Raw genomic sequence first — 6,020 nt, 5'->3', positions numbered from 1 at the left:
GGGAGTTTGGGCCCTGGTATTTCTTAGCCACTCATTTCACTCTGAGACGTGGGTGGCGCTGTGGGTTAAACCACAGAGCCTAGGACTTGCCGATCAGAAGGTCGGCGGTTCGAATCCCCGCGACGGGGTGAGCTCCCGTTGCTCGGTCCCTGCTCCTGCCCACCTATCAGTTCAAAAGCACGTCAAAGTGCAAGTAGATAAATAGGTACCACTCCGTCGGGAAGGTAAACGGCGTTTCCGTGCGCTGCTCTGGTTCGCCGGAAGTGGCTTAGTTATGCCGGCCACACGACCCAGAAAAACGGTCTGTGGACAAACGCCTGCTCCCTCGGCCAGTAAAGCGAGATGAGCGTGCAACCCCAGAGTCGTCCGCAACTGGACCAACTGGTCAGGGTACCTTTAGCTTTTTGCTGAACTTCTGCAGCTCCAGATTTCAACCTCTGGAGTCCGGCAAAACTCCTAGAAGCCACTGGAGGGGGTTGTTGTGTTGTCTACCTTTGAGGAAATGTGCTAGATGAGAATTAGGGCCCCCTGGAGGATATCTGTGAAGCTACGGGTGAGGACAGGCAAACAGGTAACATGGATTTTTTTTGGGGGGGGGGAGCTGATTCCAAACAAGCTCAGGCACATGACATGAGCAATCCTGGGAGACCAGGGTTCAAATTCCCCAATCTGGCCATGAATAAAAAGTAAAAGGGGAAATGTGTGTGCGTCTTATGGAGCGAATGCAGGCTGCACAGCTATCCCAGAAGCCAGAACAGCAAGAGGGATTGCTGCTTTCGCTGCGCGGTGATTCCTCTTGTTGTTCTGGCTTCTGAGATTCAGAATTTTTTTGTTTGTTTGTTTTCCTCCTCCAAGAACTAGGTGCGTCTTGTGGTCTGATGCATCTTTTAGAGTGAAAAATTCGGTAAATGTAGTGGTACCTCAGATTACAGATGCTTCAGGTTACAGACTCTGCCAACCCAGAAATAGTACCTCGGGTTAAGAACTTTACCTCAGGATGAGAACAGAAATTTCACGCGGCAGCAGCGGGAGGCCCCATTACCTAAAGTGGTACCTCAGGTTAAGAACAGTTTCAGGTTAAGAACGGACCTCCGGAACCAATTAAGTTCTTAACCCGAGGTACCACTGTAAATGCAATTCCCTGTGGGGAGCAAAAGATGAGTAGAATGGTTGAATCCCAGAACTGGACGGGAGCCTGAGGGAATCCCAGCTAAAGAATGGCCACCCATGTTTAAAAAAACTCCAGGGGAGGCGAGGCCGCCATCTTCCAAGGGAGTCCGTTTCGCTGTTAAGCCGCTCTCGCCAGAGCTGTTATTGGGAGGTTCAAGCGCAAACAATTCCAAACAGGAAGGAAAAATGGAAGGCTGCCTCAAACGGGCTCAAGTTTCTGGTTAAATGCACCAGAGAGTGCGAAAGGAAGAACCTGCCCTGAACCTCTCTGCCTGTCATCTTTGATGAATTGCAGAGAAGTGGTGAGGTGCTGTCACTGGACTGGAGCCCTTTCAGAAAAGGGCGTGAAGAGAAACATCCAGGAAGCTAAAGGTGAATCAGCCGGACGTCTTGATTCGGTAGAAGCTGACGTTTTCCAAGAACAAATCCTGTCCCATTAAAACACATCCCTTTAAAAAGGACAAACCAAAACAGGGTTCCTCGCTTTGTTGTTTAGTCGTGTCTGACTCTTTGTGACCCCCTGGACCAGAGCACACCAGGCACTCCTGTCTTCCACTGCCTCCCACAGCTTGGTCAGACTCATGCTGGTAGCTTCGAGAACACTGTCCAACCATCTCGTCCTCTGTCGTCCCCTTCTCCTTGTGCCCTCCATCTTTCCCAACATCAGGGTCTTTCCCAGGGAGTCTTCTCTTCTCATGAGGCGGCCAAAGTCTTGGAGCCTCAGCTTCAGGATCTGTCCTTCCAGTGAGCACTCAGGGCTGATTTCCTTCAGAATGGATAGGTTTGATCTTCTTGGAGTCCATGGGACTCTCAAGAGTCTCCTCCAGCACCAGAATTCAAAAGCATCCATTCTTCGGCGATCAGCCTTCTTTATGGTCCAGCTCTTACTTCCATACATCACGACTGGGAAAAACATAGCTTTAACTATACGGACCTTTTACAGATAGGTAGCCGTGTTGGTCTGCCATAGTCAAAATAAAAAAATTCCTTCCAGTAGCACCTTAAAGACCAACTAAGTTAGTTCTTGGTATGAGCTTTTGTGTGCATGCACACTTCTTCAGATACACTGAAACAGAAGTTGCCAGATCCTTCTATATAGTGAGAAGGTGGGGAGGGGTATTACTCAGAAGGGTGGTGGGAATCGGAGATTGGCAGATAGCTGAGATGAGCCTGATGACGACTCTTAACGACTGTAATAGGTCTTACAGGAAAAGGCAAGGGGTGGGAAGGTGAGAAATGGCTTAGTCATGTATAATGAGATAAGAATCCAATGTTTTTGTTCAGACCAGGTCTCTCCATGGTTTTAAGTTTGGTAATGAGTTGCAATTCAGCAGCTTCTCTTTCCAGTCTATTTCTGAAATTCCTTTGTAGTAAAACAGCTACTTTGAGATCTTGATACAGACCTTTGTTGGCAAGGTGATGTTTCTGCTTTTTAAAATGATGTCTAGGTTTGTCATTGCTTTTCTCCCAAGAAGCAGGCGTCTTTTAATTTTGTGACTGCTGACTCTAACCTTGCCATGTAGAAGGCCTGAAGTAAGAAAGGAACAGATTTGCCTTTCTCTTCAGGTTATAGATCGTTTTGTTCAGCTTTTCTTGGGGGAGAATGTTCTCAGGGTTTATTTTCTCTCCAGACTTGATATGTTTGCTTTGCTGAAATAACTCTGCTAACACTACTCAACCTGGTGTGCTGTTGATTTTTTGGGCAGCAGTTTCTAGCCAGCACAGCAGCTTTGCAACGTGTGTTTTATCCACAAATAAGCAACGCAAGTGGGGAAACCAAGGTTTGCCTAAACCACCCTGCTGACGTCATCCCTGAATGACATTCGACTTCCTGGTACAAAGCTCCCATTTTCAGTTCCTGTGTTGCACCGGCTCCAAAAAAACATTAGTGTGTTGCCTGAAGCATTTTCTGACACAGAATTACCCAGGAAAGCTAACGCCTTAAAATCTGCTCACTGAATCTGCTGCCCGTTAGTGCACAGTGGCAATCAAATCCCGGTGGATTTACAACGTCCTCAATCTGAGTGTTCCAGGTGTGTCACCCACAGGACATCAACAATCCTCACTGAAAGCCTGCGAAGGAGGCTAGGTGGTGTAGCGGTTAGAGCAGTGGTTTCCTAAAGACTCTCCTCCCTGCAAGGGAGGGGAGGGGTTGTGGTCGGAGCCCGAGCCCCAGCTAGCAGGGGGCGTGGCCCCCTGCTGCCCACTCACCTGGCTGGCGCTCACGCCCCCTCGGTGGCCTTCCAACCAGGGGCCACGGAGGGGGCGTGTTCAGCAGCATTTTGCTGCAGCACCAGCCTTCCCAGCCTCATTCTTCCTTCTGCGCCCCTCGCGAGTCACCCACCCTCCACTCCCTTTAGTTAGGGCTCAGGTTTTTTTTTTTTTTTTTTGGCCTTGCTATGGACCTTAGGTTGGTCGCCCTGATTGGCTGGGGGGCCTGGTAGGAGTTTTTCCAATTGGCACTAGGCCTTTTGGTTTTTTCGCCTACCTCGTAGCAATCGTCACAACTTTTGCGGTATTGGTGGGTAGGTTAGGCATTGGAATAATGTGTTGCGCTGTGTGGAAGTGCTAGGTGTGGCCATCGCCTATGCCTTCAATTTTTGGGGGTATTCCGTTAAAGGAATCTGGGGGTCGTGTATTCCGTCCGATGCCTGCTTGGCGGGAGGCCTTGGCACGACCCTCGGTGACAGCAGGGGTGAGCCTATAGTTGGATTAGCATCAACAGGCTCCACCTACTGGTGAAGAACCCACTTGTTTCGATCCAATGCCTAAGCCAATACCTTTTCAATTGCTGTAACCAATAAAGTTGTGGCCTTTTCTAGCCCATTAACCTTATATCACGTGTCCATGTGTCTTCATTTCACTTCACCGGGGTCGGGCCCTCGAACCACAACCTTTTTTGGCCCACTGGCCCCTCGGTTCCATAAACCCACCCACCCTGTGCCCCCAACCCTATAAAAAACATTATTCAGACCAGTGGTTCTAGATTCAGGTAGGTAGCCGTGTTGGTCTGACGCAGTCAAAATAAAATTAAAAAATGTCTGGTAGTACTTTAGAGACCAACTAAGTTCGTTCTGGGTATAAGCTTTTGTGTGCATGCACAGGGACGCGGGTGGTGCTATGGGTTAAACCACAGAGCCTAGGACTTGCCGATCAGAAGGTCAGCAGTTCTACGTGGGGCTACCTTTGAAGGTGGCCTGGAAACTACAATACTGTAGCCTCAGCCCAGTATACCTGAAGGAGCGTCTCCACCCCCATCATTCTGCCCGGATGCTGAGGTCCAGCACTGAGGGCCTTCTGGCGGTTCCCTCACTGCGAGAAAACATCTGCCCAGAGTGGCTGGGGATACCCAGCTAGATAAGCAGGGTTCAAATAAATTATAATACATGTAATTATTATTATTATTATTATTATTATTACAGTGGTACCTCGGGATGCAAATGGGATCCGTTCCGGAGCCCCGTTCGCATCCCAAACGGAACACAAGATGCGACGGCGCGTCTGTGCGTGCACGGGTCGCGGTTTGCCGCTTCCGCGCATGCGCGTGACGCCATTTTGAGTGTCTGCGCATGCGTGAGCAGCAAAACCCGGAAGTAACGCGCTCCGTTACTTCCGTGTTGCCAGGGAGTGCAACTCGAACGCGCTCAACCCGAAGCACATTCAACTCAAGGCATGAAAGCAAAGCGGCTATAAGCCTGATCTTTATTAAAGCTGTTGCAACAGGATGCTCCCCTCACCCGCAGGAGAGGAGGAGGACCCAGGGCAAAAGTGTGCAATCCCTTATATAGACATTTGAAATGGCCCACCCTGGACCCCAAAACCACCTCCAGAAACATCATACATACATCAGAGAAGGTGCAGTCTTCTCCTGGCTGGCAGGAAGGTCCGTTCTTAACCTGAAACTGTTCTTAACCTGAAGCACTACTTTAGCTAATGGGGCTTCCCACTGCCACTGCAGCGCTGTGGCGCGATTTCTGTTCTCATCCTGAAGCAAAATTCTTACTATTACAAAATAGGTACTATTTCTGGGTTAGCGGAATCTGTCCCTTGAAGCGTATGCAACCTGAAGGGTCTGTAACCCGAGGTACCACTGTACATTTTTGAACATTTACTTTATATATACAGTGGTGCCTCAGGATGTGAACGGGATGCGTTCCGGAGCCCCGTTCACATCCTGAAGCGAACACAACCCGTGACTGCGCGTCTGCACGGGTTGCGATTCACTGCTTCTGCGCATGACATCATTTTGACGTTCCGTTACTTCCGGGTCGCCGCAGAGCGCAACCCGAAAACGTTCAACCTGAAGCAACTTCAACCCGAGGTATGACTGTATAAGACCTTAAAATTCTTATAACACACAAGAAGCCTGAAAAAGCCCCCTCTATACTTCAGTGGTACCTCGGGTTCATTCCAGAGGTCCGTTCTTAACCTGAAACTGTTCTTAACCTGAAGCACCACTTTAGCTAATGGGGCCTCCTGCTGCCGCCGGAACACGATTTCTGTTCTCATCCTGAAGCAAAGTTCTTAACCTGAAGCACTATTTCTGGCTTAGTGGAGTGTGTAACCTGAAGCGTATGTAACCCGAGGTACCACTGTACGTTCTGCTTCTAGAATCCAGATTTTCTCGTTTGCAAGCTTCAGGGACGGCTCCTTCCCCTCCTCACAAAGGACCAGGCAGAGCTCTAAGCCACCGTGGTGTCAGGATGGAGCTGACTCCTGACTCAGGGCCAGGCTGAAAGCGATGGTGTCTCCCTCTCGGGCTCCAGCTCATAGATCAAGCTGTGACTTCGCCCTCATGGGGAAGTGTGACTAAGCACAAACTCATCAGCTGTGGGAGGAGGCGCCTCTTC

Source organism: Podarcis vaucheri (genome assembly GCF_965113315.1).
Source record: "Podarcis vaucheri genome assembly, chromosome: 7".
NCBI lineage: Eukaryota > Metazoa > Chordata > Lepidosauria > Squamata > Lacertidae > Podarcis > Podarcis vaucheri.
This window is presented reverse-complemented; position numbering follows the sequence as displayed.